Source organism: Lates calcarifer, linkage group LG11 (genome assembly GCF_001640805.2).
Source record: "Lates calcarifer isolate ASB-BC8 linkage group LG11, TLL_Latcal_v3, whole genome shotgun sequence".
In the NCBI taxonomy this organism is placed as follows: Eukaryota; Metazoa; Chordata; class Actinopteri; family Centropomidae; genus Lates; species Lates calcarifer.
In genome coordinates, this window is record NC_066843.1 from 6,360,694 (window position 1) to 6,375,409 (window position 14,716).

General features: G+C 39.0%; 1 protein-coding gene across 1 annotated transcript in view; it reads right to left on the reverse strand.

The window, feature by feature from the left end:
- The window catches only part of elfn1a (extracellular leucine-rich repeat and fibronectin type III domain containing 1a), a 67,072-nt gene that overhangs the window by 13,118 nt on the left and 39,238 nt on the right, over positions 1-14,716 (reverse strand). The window contains exon 2 of the mRNA XM_018701925.2: positions 9,432-9,523. The gene's annotated coding sequence lies outside the window, so the exon portion shown is untranslated. The remainder of the gene's footprint in view (positions 1-9,431; positions 9,524-14,716) is intronic.

Sequence of the window (14,716 nt, forward strand, 5' to 3'; positions counted from 1 at the left end):
AGCCAAAGCGTCTGCCAGCAATGTCTCTAGCTGCTGACTCATGACATGTGGAGCTAAAGTGGGAGCTACTGTGCAGCCGTGAAGCATGACAGAAACTTATGGAAACTCGCTGTTCAGGTGGATTTAACTGAGCTGCTCAGTGTCACTGTCTTAATGTTTATACTTTTATGACTATCTCCTGTTTAGAAGAATGATAAAGTTCACACATGCTGACAAAATCTGAGATAAGACAGCTATCCTTATCTTTGTCAATTACCTCGCCATGCTGAGCCAAGGTTTCCCCACCAATTAACCTTCAGAGTGACTGGAGCTAATTCAATTATGCTGGACTGCAGGGCCATGCGTGTGACTGACAGCTCAACCTGCCTCGGCTTTTCTGATTGACAAGCTGCGAACAGGAGCAGCCATTCCCTGTGCTGAATGTTTATATCTGTCTGACCCAATGGACTATCTGACACATTTAGGAAGAGGACATTATCACTTTGAGATTAGCTGCACAAAGAGGGCAGTGAGACGAGTTTAACTTGAATAATCTACATCTTGAAAAGTTAGTAGTCAGTCAGTTTCCAAGGAATTATACAATTTTACCTTCTTACTCAGATTCACCCTACTTCAGTCAGGACACTCACGTCAAGGCTTTAACCATTTATTTGCAGCAGTATGCATTTTAGTGTAGCAGTGTGAGTCTGCTCAAATATGAGCTGAGTTTGACACAGTCTTTCCCTGAGCTGAGAGAGGCTGAGATACACATTTAACATTCAATGAGCATGAACATGTATTAAAAACATTCAGTTCACATACAGTCCAATGAAATGCTAATACAGGAAGAGGAAGACTAGCAGCAGAGCTCAATGTTGTTGTCTGCAGATGTGAATATGAACTGCCTGTTGTGAGAGAGGGCATGAGCATACATGATTGGTAAATCTATGGAACATGTGACCATGAAATAACCTCTGTACCTGCCTGAACTACCATCTCCAGTCACCCTGATGACTTAGCTATGCCTTCTCTTTCAGTATGTCTTTGTATATTGTTTAATGCTGCAGTATGTATTAGATTTATACATTGACAGAATAAGTGATTTCAAATCTTCGTCATTGTTTAATTTTCTTTCTAGGCCCAGACATGTTTTTATGGTGGGCAGAAATTTAACATTAAGATCAAGCAGGAGTTTCTAGATAGAATAGAAAAAGCCGTGACTTTAGGAACATATTTATCTTTAGATGAAGTTCAGTGATGTATTTCAGTGGTGTATCCCTTTACTTTTGGGAGGAGCTGTTGGCAACAAATCCCATTGACTTATATCCTAGAGTAAGTTCAATATTTGACACGATTTATCTTTAATCTGCACAGTTTAGAAAAATGTGTCTACAAATGTAGACTCTGGGTAAATGGATCAAACTGCAAATTTACCAAGGAACTAAACTAACAAGAAGTATAGCTGAACACTTTTGGTGAGTTCAAATTCTCCCAATGGCCCCTTGGCCAAGTGTATATCCTCATGTGTATCATCACAAAGATAATGTTGTTTGATAATGTTTTTGTTTTCAGAAACATTGTCATCATATCTCAGCACAAACACTTCACATAAGTATGATTGAACTTAATTAAAGCAGCATGTTCACATGCCTGGTGTGTCATACAAACATTGATCACTTTAAATATTACTTCATAAATGGGCTTGGATTGTGGAGGTGAACAGCAATGGTTACCAACAACAAAAGCAGTTTTCAGCAGAAAACTATTAGCTGCAGCACTACCTGCAATTGCATAACATGTAGGTGAAGGCGGAGGTGGTGGGTGGTGTGCTTTCAGCTTCCAATGCATGACAGCCACTTGGTGGCTAATGATGATTAGCAATTATAGCAGTAATAAGCTTAAACTGAAAATATTTCTTAAGGCTATATGTGGTGGTTGTGAGACCAAGGGCCCCCAGGCACAGACATGGAAAGACTATAAGATCAAGACACCCCGACTGCAGTAATTTGACTGAGGCACTGCCTCTTTGTAGCTGTCTTATGTCTCTTTGTGGTCATTTTGCATCTCTTGTAATATTTTGGCACCTTTTTGTTGTCATCTTTTGTCTTTCTTTGGTCATTTTGTGTCTCTGTGGTCGTTAACGTGTGTATCTTTGTAGTGGTTTTCCATTTTTTGTAGTCATTTTTCTTCCCCTTGTGGTCATTTCCCCTCTGTAGTCATTTTGAATCTTTGTGTGGTGGATCTCTTTGTATTTGGTTTGAGTATCTTTGTGGTTATTTGATTGATTTTCCAATAGCAAACAAACAACAAATGTCAGCAGTCACCTCATACAGAGGCTGTAGCCTAGGAGTAGGCCTGGGTGTTGCATTTAAGCCTGTGGTGGTCAGTGACAGCAGATTTGAGGCAGCAGTAGCAGCAGATCTATGAAGCATGGGGTCATCAGTCTGTTATGTAAATGAGTGTATATGTGCATAGATGGTGCCTATGGAGCTCAACTGATGACCATCTGATTTGGGGGGAATACTGACTTCATGTTCCTCTCTGAACCCACACTACAAGCTCCTTTTTGCAGAGCTCAAAAGGAGTAGTAGAGTTGAGTGAGGTGACAGGAGGAAAAAAAACAATTGGTGCTAGCAAGGATGTTGGAGAAGTCTGACTTTCCTGGTGCAACAATTTGATCCATCTATGATGAGTACAGGAATGAAAGGAAACACGGGGGTGGCGAATGGAAACAACCACCTTGTGCGATGGCAACGCTGAGAAATAAGACTGTCTCTGCCTTGAAAGCAAAGTTATTGTTTCTGACAGGGCATATTCTCTCAGGCTCAACAAGGGGGAGAGGATGCAACAGAGAGCTCCTGCTTGACTATCAAAGGAGTGAAGGGTTTTTTGGTGCGCCACAGAAAGCCAACTGTAGACTTGAAGGAGATCTCAACACGAGATGACAGGTACACCACTGGGAGGACTTTTATCCCAGTTAGGTTGGAGGATGCAACAAACAAAGGCTTTAAATGCTAATGGACATTAGTGGAGATAAACTGACATAAAATTCTCTGATAACATTGTGTCAGAATTTGCATTTTTATTGCTGTTGTCCATTTGAATTTACTTCCACCAACGTACATGGGAAACAAGGAATGTTTTCTTTGCTGGAACATTTTCTTCACAAAGGAAAAATACTATAGTAAGCCCTAATTCTAAACAGTGAGAAACAAGTCACATAGTGTTGGAGCAGCTCTCACACATGATACTATCATTGTCACAGCCATAACAAAACCATTCATGTGTGTTTCTCACATGCCTCCTGTCTGACAGGTGTTTTATTAGAATAGATTTCCTATTTAAACAAACACTTTAATGAGGTTTTTAATAGCAGGTCCCATCATCAACGTGGATAAGACAAATCCTCCATATAAAGACACCTGCCTCTCTTTCACAGATGCTCCTCATCAGCTCTGCCTTTTGCACACTTCTTGTAAAATACATGTACAAGGGTGTCTAGTCAATAAATGTCATCTGTGTCATAACCTACTAAGAAGATGAGGCAGAGGCAATTATCATTCTACAACAAAGTCGAAAGGTCATATGACAAGATGTATTACATAATGGACAGATGCCTTATGTGATGTGATTAATTGTTTCGCTGATGACAGCGTTGTACTTTTATCATTCCCTGTTGAAATGACCACTTTCAGTCAGCTCTATAGAGATGTTATTTCCACTATGACACGTTCAGATTTTATTGTGCTGTTAAATAAATGTTTATAAAAGGTGCGTACCGTTCCTAACTAGTTTTCCCACACTTTCAATCACAATACACAGTGCTCAGTCAATGTGGATCATTTAAAACAAACACACAAACAAAAATAATTTTATCAACAACCCTACAATCTTTCTACATTCCCTTTGTTGTCTCCATCCACTCTTTTGGACTTTTTTCACAGTATATGTTTATCACTCTGGGCATGGTAAACCACACCTGTCATAACAAAGCCTATAAGCCCTTTGGCATCTATACAGTATATTAATGTGGTAAACATTTTTACTGTTGAGAAGTGTGCAGGTTAGGAAATATACACTGCAATAATCAAAAACATGCTTGATATTAGTGGCTAATTGCAGCAGTTTTGTTTGTGCTCTTGTCAGTTTGTTTATTGGTAGACACAGTTACCTCGCCCTTGTAGAAATGATGCTTCATCCCCTCCCACCTGCTGAAGGTGGATTAATAAGTAAATACAGCTGCTGTACAGTAAACCTGAATCTTGATAGCGCACAGGTGGAGACAACGGCTGCCGGTGACGTGGATAAATGAGACTTAGACAGCATTACTGATTCGTTTACTCACATCATCAATATACCATTCATATAGAAGATTAATTACACCTTCAGGTAGGTTTTCAAAATGCAATGGATGAGTAATTCTTTGTCGGGACTGTGCCACAATCCTGACATATTGCCGCCCAAGTTGGATAGTCAGACATACTGATACTAATCTATAATCCATTTGAGGTGCAATTTTCAGCTTTAGAGCCATCTTCCAAAGGGATAAAGAAATTAAGAAGCACAATGCAGATGAAAAACACATAAATCAATCTGAAATGTTGAGGTCACTTCCTGTAAAATGGAAATAACTGAATACATGGCAGGTTAAGATGCAAATTATAGATAATCATTTATTTTACTACTATTAAAAAGTGAATTGAAAAAAATGAGGATGAAATAACAGGATGTGTGTCAGAGAGATTAAAAGCTAATAAAAGCAAGTACCTGCAAAGGGTTTATCAAATGATGTTGTGACAGAAATGATTCTGTGACAGGTTTCTCATTTGAGTAGCCTGCTGTCTCATCTGCTGCAATTTTGTTATCTTTCAGACTAAAGAAAACTTCTCAAGAAAATCATTATACAAGATTAAATGTGCCATAGGAAGCTTATATATAATTGCACATGCTTGCCAAATGTATATAGAGAGTCATTTACCATGTTATATTGTTAAAAAAATATATATCTTTATGAAATTTAGTTCACAGGCTTAAAAAACTATGTATACTGGATAATGTCTTACAAAAGAAATTAAAAGGTTAATGTTGCAAACATATTGTAAAAATGAAGGACAGCTTTTGACCAGAGGAAACATAAAAGCAGATGGCCAGAGATCCTTCTTTAAAGGTGCGTGGCCTCAGGTTTTAATCCTGCTCTGAAGGCGATAAAGCCAAGCCTCAATTATCCCCTCTTTTCTCACTGGAGAACATGCCCGAGTCTGTGTTTTCAAAACAACATTAAACGTGCTGTGTCTTTGTGTCATTGCTGTAGTTTGACTAGCTAAATTCCCATACAGATGAGAGGCTTTGTCCTCTTTCGTCTGACTGAATGAATGGCATGTAATAAGAGGCAAGAATTGAGGTGTCATGATTTGAGAAAACTCCCTCCTTGTCATTGCAGAGAAAGGTGCCACGGCGTTTTATCAGCGATGTGGAAAAAATCATTAGGGAGTCTGTAATGAATGGCTGACAGCTGTCTGTCAAAACTGGGTAGTCCTGTTCTAACTTCCATTCATTTTCTCCATGATTGCCTTTCTCATTGCAAAGTCACAGTCTGGTTGCCTGTGCACATCTTTATTAACAAAATGTGAGATTTGATTAAAGTAATGGAGATGACATTATAAGACTGTTAATCACTGGTGTCTAATTTTAGCTTATTTTACTAGTACTTGTTGTATAGATACATTGTAGGGCTGCAGAAACCTAAACTACTTTGTTCAGGTTTTCTAGAGTTTTAAGTGCTTTGTCTCACAAATAAGACTTCACTTTTAACACTGATGGGCATGAGCACGCACAGGATGTTTACTGAGGGCATGTTATTGTCTGATTAGAATCCTCATAATTTCCAGGGAAAAGCCTTTAATCTTAAACTGGCCACATTTCTGATAGATGTAGTTCTCATCAAAAAAATTAATGGACTGAGGGAGCATCAAGTGAGTAAAGTGATTACAGTACATTAGCACTGATGACAGCCTGGGCAAGGCAAGTGGATGAGTTCCATTCTGGGAGATGCACCAATAAATGCAGAGCCACAGCAGAACCACTGAGGAGGCAGGACTGTACGTCACATTTTCTTTTATCCTGATTGAGCGCTGTAGTTTCCAGTGCTGATGTAATCACATGAATCAAGAAGTGTAAACCAGCCATTCAGTCTTTTAAATATCGATTGTGCTGCGATGGGGAGGGTGGTATGTTGCATCGATCTTGTCTAAAAGAGCATAGTGGTTAAAAAGAAGACAGGTGTGTTTTATGTAGTCGCCATGTGTTACCAGCTTGATGTCCTGGTAACCAAGTCATCAATGCAGCTACATAAACTAATGCTGTATTTACAGTGAGTTGTGTTCCCATCCTGAATGCATCGATCACATCATAGTGTGTGCTGCTTAGGCACCAGCAAACACCACTACTGCCACACATGCACGTGAGGTAGAGCGAGTCAGAGTGATATTGATGCACTGAGCGAGCGACAAGGAAGGGTTAAATTCCTTTGATGAGTTGGGAGCCCAATAATTGCCAGCCATACGGATGTTTTATAATCACTTTATGTGACCAATTTAAGGCTCCCTCGGGATCCATGTCTCTCACAGGCTAATCCATGATGCTCTTTACGGTAATCCATTCAAATAACTCTTCTCTAGTGCCATCAATTAGGAATCCAGGTTGATGAAGGACCTGGCACCATATAGCTTGATAGGGCTAAAGCTTAAAGCTGTTGTGACCTGGACTGGAGAATGACCATTACAGTGATAGATGTCCTTATGATATCTATGGCCTGTGCCAACTTTTATACTGATTTTATAAGGAAAAATGAAAAATACTGAAAGATAAAATAGTGACAAATGCAAAACAAAACACAGAGTCCTACAAGTAGTATGTTCCCTGAAGCAGCCAGGATTTTCACACTTCCTGCCGGGCATACTGCACATCCTGTACAAATCAGTGAAGTTGAAGCACATATCTCTGCAGGGAAACTAGGAAATATAGGTCCCCTAAAAGGATATTGCTCTGGACGCTCTCTTTTAAAATAAAATAATTAAACTGGGAGTTTTGTGGTCCCTCTCCAGCTCTGGACCCACAGACTTCAACCTCACTAGCAGTGGCACTGCATCTTCAATTTTAATGACAGTGGTTAAAGCCTAGCTGCACTACGCTTTAATGGGTTGCCAAACTTGTTTTAGGATGGCAATAAATAGTGTGTATATACTGACTGGTTGCGCTCCTTATGCATAATGTGGTTTCATATTTGTACCCCAAGAATTGGTAAAGCAGATATTTTTCTGGACAGTTCAACATAAGAAAAATCCCTTTGGCTGTACTTGAAAGGCAGTGAGGATTAAATCAAAGTCATTCAATTGATCCAACACTCAAATGCACATTTCATGCATCCTGCAGGGATTCCATGTTTGAAGTCTGTCCAAACATCCTTATATTTCCTTATATGATTGACAGGAATGTATACAAACAGTAATATATACAAAGCCTCATTGTCTCTCAACTTCTTGTTTCAAGTAAAAATTCCATAAATGGCTGCTCCCTTTAAGGACAGAAACATGGAAAACTGAAATAAACATGAAAGCCAAATGCCTAACATAAAAAAAACCCTTACAGAAGAAAAACATCAAAAATTACAATAAAGAGATTTTCTTTGGTCAGTAATGACACTAAAACAACAGATTCAATTTCTATTTAGGAGCTTTTGGCAGATTAGCCCATACATTGAATATCTTATTACAAGCAGATGCAGATGATGATACATGAACCACTGAATACATTATCTTTTTCAATCAAGTCTTTATTATTTCTGCATAGCTTTTTTTTTCCTACAGTCTGATCACTATTACCATTCTTCTCTAGGATCCATTTTAATAATGTATCTTACTATTTGTTGTAGTTTTATTTTTGTTCAATGGACACTAGAACTTTGGCCCAGACATTTTTAAGGACAAGCATTAACAAGTTTGAAATTATAAAAAATAATATGGCTATATTCAAAGTAGCAGCATTTGTCAGCCTCTCAAGCTCAAGCTACACTTCTAAGTTAATGCTACTAATATGCAAACATGCTAACTGTAATGGAGCTATCTTGCCATGAACTCAGATATTGGACAAGTCTTTTCATGTAGATACATCTCGGACATGGTCCGTGTTAAATTTTCAGTTATGTTACAATTTAGTTTTTATTTCATTTAAAAAGGGGTAAACAAAAATATCAAGGCAGCCATTCCTTCAACTATAGTTGTTACAGCAATGCTAATGGCAACCATCTTTCATCCTGGATTTTTACTGTGTCCACCTTCAACTACAGTTAAATAAATGGCAAGTGTTAAATTTAGAAAAACTGCATGGTTTCTGTTAGACCTCTTGACATGTGCCTTAATGAAGCCATAGGGCACTCCCCATCTGCTCTGCTACATGACAGACTAGCTGAGTAACTAGTGAGTCAGTTAAGTAGAAAGGTTGAGCAGGTTATGAAAATGTATTGCATGAAAGTGAGTCAGTGGTGATTCAGATTTCAAGGCCACATCTCTTTTGCCTCTTTATTAGCACTAATTATTCAGTTTGCACATGGGGGGGGGCTGTGGCTCAGGAGGTAGAGCAGGTCGCCGGCTCTTCTAGTCCATGCCGAAGTATCCTTGGGCAAGATACTGAACCCCACGTTGCCTCCGAAGTTTGTATGGATGTGCTAGAGCAAGTAATGCAAGCGCTGTATGAATATGTGTGTGAATGGTTGAATGTGTAAATGTGTAATGTATAAAGCGCTTTGATGGGCAATATGACTAGAAAAACGCTATATAAGTCCATTTACCAAGTCCATATACATTTGCTGTGCATATACACTTCCTGTCACTAATTATCATTGGTGGTGGTGAACGGTAGTGGTATTTAGTGTTGATAAATCAAGTTTAGCAGATGGATAAATGCTTTCAAAGACATATTAGAATCATTAACAAATAACTGTTAGAAAGAATAAAACCATTGGTTAGAAGCTGGTTCAAAAAATAGAACTACAAAAAAACAGACATTTACTGGCACATACATACATTTAATTGTTATGCTTTCACTAAGATATCATAGATAAAAAATACAACCATTATTTTACTACCTTCTAAATCCTATAATAAAGACTTAAGCTTCTGATGCTGACATGTTAGTGTAAGTGAAAAAGCAGAGGTTGAAATGGGAGGAACCTGAACACACTATAAATCCAGCATGGTATTCAGACTGTCCACTCTCAGGATGACATGTCCTTTGAGTGACTTGTCTTTGGCACTGTACTGTACTTGTCATGTGTATTGACCAGTGGATTAGCGATGGATTCTCGGTGATCCTCTTAGGGGGCGTTTGCTCATGCAGAGCTGCAGTTGACTCAAACCTATAAATGCAACTGTACCAGAATACCTGCGCTCGCTCACCTCTGTACTCTAGGTTGAAGTCCTTGGTGTGAGAGAGCATCCCTGGTGTCCTTCCAGCTGTACAGATGTTCACTGATTCCTCCTCTTGAACTCTGAGGGAAAAAAAGACAGATATTAATATATCATTTCTTATCAAGCAGCATAACAAAAGAAATAGATTTTGTATAGTGTCAAAACCTTTCCGTATGGCATGCAGGTATTGAAGTCAGCATGTCACATCCAATCCACAGAGGCCAGTTTTAATGGGGCATGTAATAAAAAGCTGCTTGTTCTGAGGATAACCTTCTTTTGGCATTGGCAGTCTCCAAACTGACTTCAGCAGCATGAATTTTCTTTTTCATCTCTTTTTTTTTTCCTTCTCAAGAATCGGAACCACCTCATTAACCTTATCTAACAAGCACAAGCTAATGAAATCCTCTGTTTCAGTTTCCAGTCTTGCCAAAGTTAGTTTTACTAATTAATCAAACATCAGTCAACCCCCCCCCAATCATCTTAATGACTCCCCATAAAGTGAATGAGAATGTGCTGCACACGCCGCCCAAGGGGGAGGCTGCATGGGCACATGTTCTTGCATTTTTATTGAAAGTTAAAATAAAGAAGATAGAGAGGCTTTTGTACTAGAGAGAGATGGATGTTTTGTATTCACTACAATAAGTGAAACAGGAAAGAAACATGATTTCCTCATCTTTTATCCATGCTTCATCCTTTTATGATTCTGTTTCCAAGTCTCTGTGGCATGCAGTGATGCAAGGCTGCAGTTTTCCCACCTACATACATATTAATGTCTGCAGGAGACAAGTGCCAGATTACTGCCACAATCGGTATTCATATTACTTCTCTTGCTCTAATGAAACAATTCTGTGTTCTCATCCCCTGTGATTCAGAGTGTATGACATGCTTGTATCAGATGAAAAGCGCAGGCAAAATTCAATCTCTGACAATCAGTAATGGAAATCTGCAAAATAGCTAGATTTCCAGTAAATGAGAGGACAATAGATAATGCGATTCAATTAGCTGCTAAGGCTGCTATTTGCATTCCAGTGAAAGGGGTGATAGTTTAAGTGGCCCAAGGCAGCTGTCTTTCAGCAAAGGCCCGTGACAACACAAAAAGCAGCGGAACCGAGAGAAAGGGGGAGTTTGGGAGTCTTCAGCAGTTTTCTTTTAATTACTCATCATAATGACTCCATTTAGCCGTTCAATGACCCATTTTACGGCATTGAACAGGCATGGGAAGCTCTCTGTCCTTGGCAGGGTCAGTCCTGCAGCTGCCCCTGCTGCCATGCTTCACCCAAGAGGGAACTTCTTTTTTTTCTCTCTCTTTCACCCCCATCAGGGCTTTAGCAGACAGGTTGCTCAAGAATCTTCCCTCACAACACATTCACACATGTCCAGGATGACTTCATCACCACAAATTAAATATAACTTTATTTATGTACTGAATGTCACTCCAGGAGTCATTTCAATTACAAGAAGAACTCATTGTATAGAAGAAAATAATTTCACAAAAATAAAGTCTTGATGTGCATCAGATAAAAATAGGCTTGTCATATTGGCATCAGTCATGATTCAAATTAGCTGTGTCAATTAGCGTAGTCAAGGTTGTATTACAGGTAGATACATTTTTAATAAAATAAGCTTAAAATAAGCTTTAACTGTCAGTTAATGTCGCACTGATGACTGTATTGGTGACCTGAATCTCTTGTATTCTTCTTGTATATTCTTGTATCATGCTAAGGGATTTAATATTTTTATGTGCTGTCAGACATGAACAGAAAAAAATATATAATTCAGAACAAAATTAAGTTTTTAGTAGGAAAATTTGCCAAATGAATTCAAGATGTAAATGCCAAAAATGATCTTAGTGTCAATAAAAAATATCAGTTCCATTCTGTTCAGCTCAATGCAATTCAATTCAGTTTAATTGTTATCGTGTACAGCCAAAAGCAGTCTTGTCATTCCAATTTAGTACAACCATATGGAGCTGTGATAAGAATTTTGCAACATTTCATTAGTCTTAAGTAATATTTACGTGTGAGTATGTTGTTTTGCGTCATCAGCTCATCAATCACGTACGTGCTTAACATGTGCAAGTACATATAAGGAGGATATAAGGAGGTTTATTGTCATGTGCTCAGCCACAGAGGTCAAGTTTCTGCTTTGACTGCTCGCTTGTTATCCTGCAACATTATTGATTTTGGATGCAGTGGCTGCACTTGTATTCACTGTGGTTGTTCTGTAGGTGAATATGGGTGGGGGGGGGGGCTTTTGTTCTTGGGCGCCCAACTGGCCTATGCCCGTCAGTCATGAGCTGAAAATCACTGGGTGGATGTGTCCTCGGTTCACAGGTCACAGTTAGATGGAAGGAAACAGTATCAAGTGTTTACTTTTTTGAGTTTTGATGATAATAATAATAATAATTTGACGTTATTTGCCAGTTTTTTTCTAATGATGATCGGGAATTTTTCTAACACTAACAAAAAATTGACAACTAATCTTTAATGTCCCTTCTCTGAGAAATATAGACTGGGATAAATGAGGCAGTATCCGCCCTGCTATTTAACAGAAACAGTCATACTGTTGAAGGACTCATGTTTTTGTGTTGCTTTTCCTGAGACATGATGTACGTGAGGATGGGTCAGGTTGCTGCCCTGGAGGACGGGGTGCAGGAGGAGAAGAGTGGAGGTGGTGAGGAGAAACAGACCCCATATGGTCTTGAGGAGCTGGAATTTCTGGCACATCTCCAGGATGCTGACCCAGAGCATTGAAAGGTTGAGCACTGGCACCAATCTGACTGATTCTGCTCAGCTGCTGACGTGCAGAGAGGCGCTCATGGATATGAGGACAAAAATAGCTTGCTGTGGTCCTTAGCTTGACGCAACTGTTGAGGATTTATATCTCTGCCAATTTACTCTGTCCCACGTCAACTTTCTAAGAGGTGACTTCCATCACTGTGGCAATATTTAGTTACTGTACATAAAGAGGATGTTTCAAGTGGATACTTTAGGGGAAAAAATATTTCTAACATGTTAGTAGGGAGATGCCAGGCTTGCTTTTCAAGGCTGGTCATGAGAAATCTGTTTGAATAAAGAAAGCAGTTAAAATATTCAGAAAAGAAATGACCCCAAGTCAAATTATGTGTGCCCTCCTCTTCTTCTTGAGTTAAAAAGCTATCTTGTTGTGCTTGTTCTTCAATTGAAGAGATCAGTGCACTTAAGTGGTTTGCAGAGTAAAGACCTCAACATTTAGATAGTTAAAAAACAAAGACAGCAGAGAGGGAGATTTTCTGAATGAATATTACAGTAAAATGTTAATAAAATCAACCACCTATGTATATTCTCCCATTCTCCAGCTTTGTGACATATTATATGCTCCTGCTTTCATAATGTTGGCAACTCATTAATTACGAACAGTACACATAATGTATCTTCCCATCTCCATTGTCAGTGGCACCAGTGAGGACTATCAACAGTTACAGCCATAATCGTTATATATCATTATATCCTTTGTTGCTGGTGGAAGGTGACATCTTTTGGACGCTGCTCAGAAGTGGTTTCATCATTGTTTACAGTTTGAGTTCAATGGCTCTAAAAGTGTTTCCATGTTCCAGCACTACCAGCAGTTACTTGGTGGCTCTGGGCAGAGATGTCTAGATCCAATGAGGCAGTGAGAAAAACTGATAACTCACTTGTTGGGGAAATATCTGGGAAAAAAGTATTTGGACTAAAGGTTATTAAGCCTGTTATTGGCAGAAATGTGTTACGGGTCAGAAGTTTGGTGCGTTTAGCAACAAGATCTGCAGCATTTAGATCTCCAGGCTTTTGACAGGTGTAGGCTCATACACACATAACATGGTCCTACTGACTGTATTTATTTAGGTACTTGTGTCTTGTCTTGCACAGACTGATTAACAACCAGCTCACCTCATGCATACATGTACATCTGAGTTTTCCTCTAGAAAGAGAAGCAGCCACACACTTACGTGTTTCTTTAGAAATTTCAATACATTTTAAAACATTTTAGCTGACTTTACTGATCGTTACTGATCTAAAGTGTTTCTATTAAGAGATGACTTCAGCTCTCCCTCTGCCTCTAGTGGGAGTCGTCTCAAGTGCTATACTCCTGGGTGAACCTAGTGGGCATCAGGTGTTACCAAGAGCCATCAGCAATTTAGAGAAAGTGTCCTTAAAAATGTATTGACCTTGGTACACAGGCTATGTTACACTGTAGACAGCTTCCTGAAGCATTCAGCTAGAGAATGAATTCCAATGACTGTTTAACTATTTAATAAAAAGCATGTCATTAATCACATTGGTTGTGGTAATCTGCAAAAAAAAAAAAAAAAAAAAAAAAAAAGCATGTGGTGTACACTAATGTCAAAATATATTATTCAATTTGATTTCTTATCTCTGTCTTTCATGATTATAAAATCAAGTGGAATAAGCTGACAACACACTGACAGGTTTATATTATTACCTTCACTGGCCAGTGGCCAAATAGCAGAAATAAATCCCAGTGTAAGACTGTGAAGAAGTGACAGAAATGTTGCTTTTCAAATAATGCACACATGGCTTGCTCCTTGTCTAGTTACACTTCAGTCAGTGTAACTTGTATTAAATTAAGCATTTTTTGATTTCGACAAGGTTTTGCCGGTGAATACATATCAGCTTATGTGCTTCTCTGATCAAAAGCTGTCAATCTAGGAGCACCTCACTTTGAAGCTCCTCAAAGTGTGGCAGCTAGAGTGGAGGAGGCTGTACAAAAGAACTGCAAATCTTTGTAGCATGCAGCACAGTCACAAGCAATAGACTGCACAGAGCGAGCAGCAGAGTATCACAGGTATTTGAAAATGCTTATTATGATGTATAAAGTGTGTGTGATAGGAGGTGTGTCATGAATGCTGCGGGGTGGATCAGATTAGTTGAGCTCGCTGACTTGATTCCTACCTTGGCACCGATCATAACTACAAATAATATGAAGGGAAAAAATCAGTGCAAGGAATCACTACCTGGGGTTGTGTTGGAGTATGATCTAAATGCAGCCAGGCTTTCCAGCTGACCATGAAATAACTGAACCAGGGGGTAAAGTTATTAGATTTACATATTGTCTGCTAATACTCAAGATGTGAAGTTCTTGATTTTACATCTGAGTAACTCAGTCTCAGTTAAGCCTGGAGGTATGGAAGTAGAGAGCAGCACAGCTCGTTTCCCCTATGGAGAATAAGAGAGTATGTGCTGCCTGTTGAACCCATAAACAACAAGCCTTGAGCAAAGCAACACACACACACA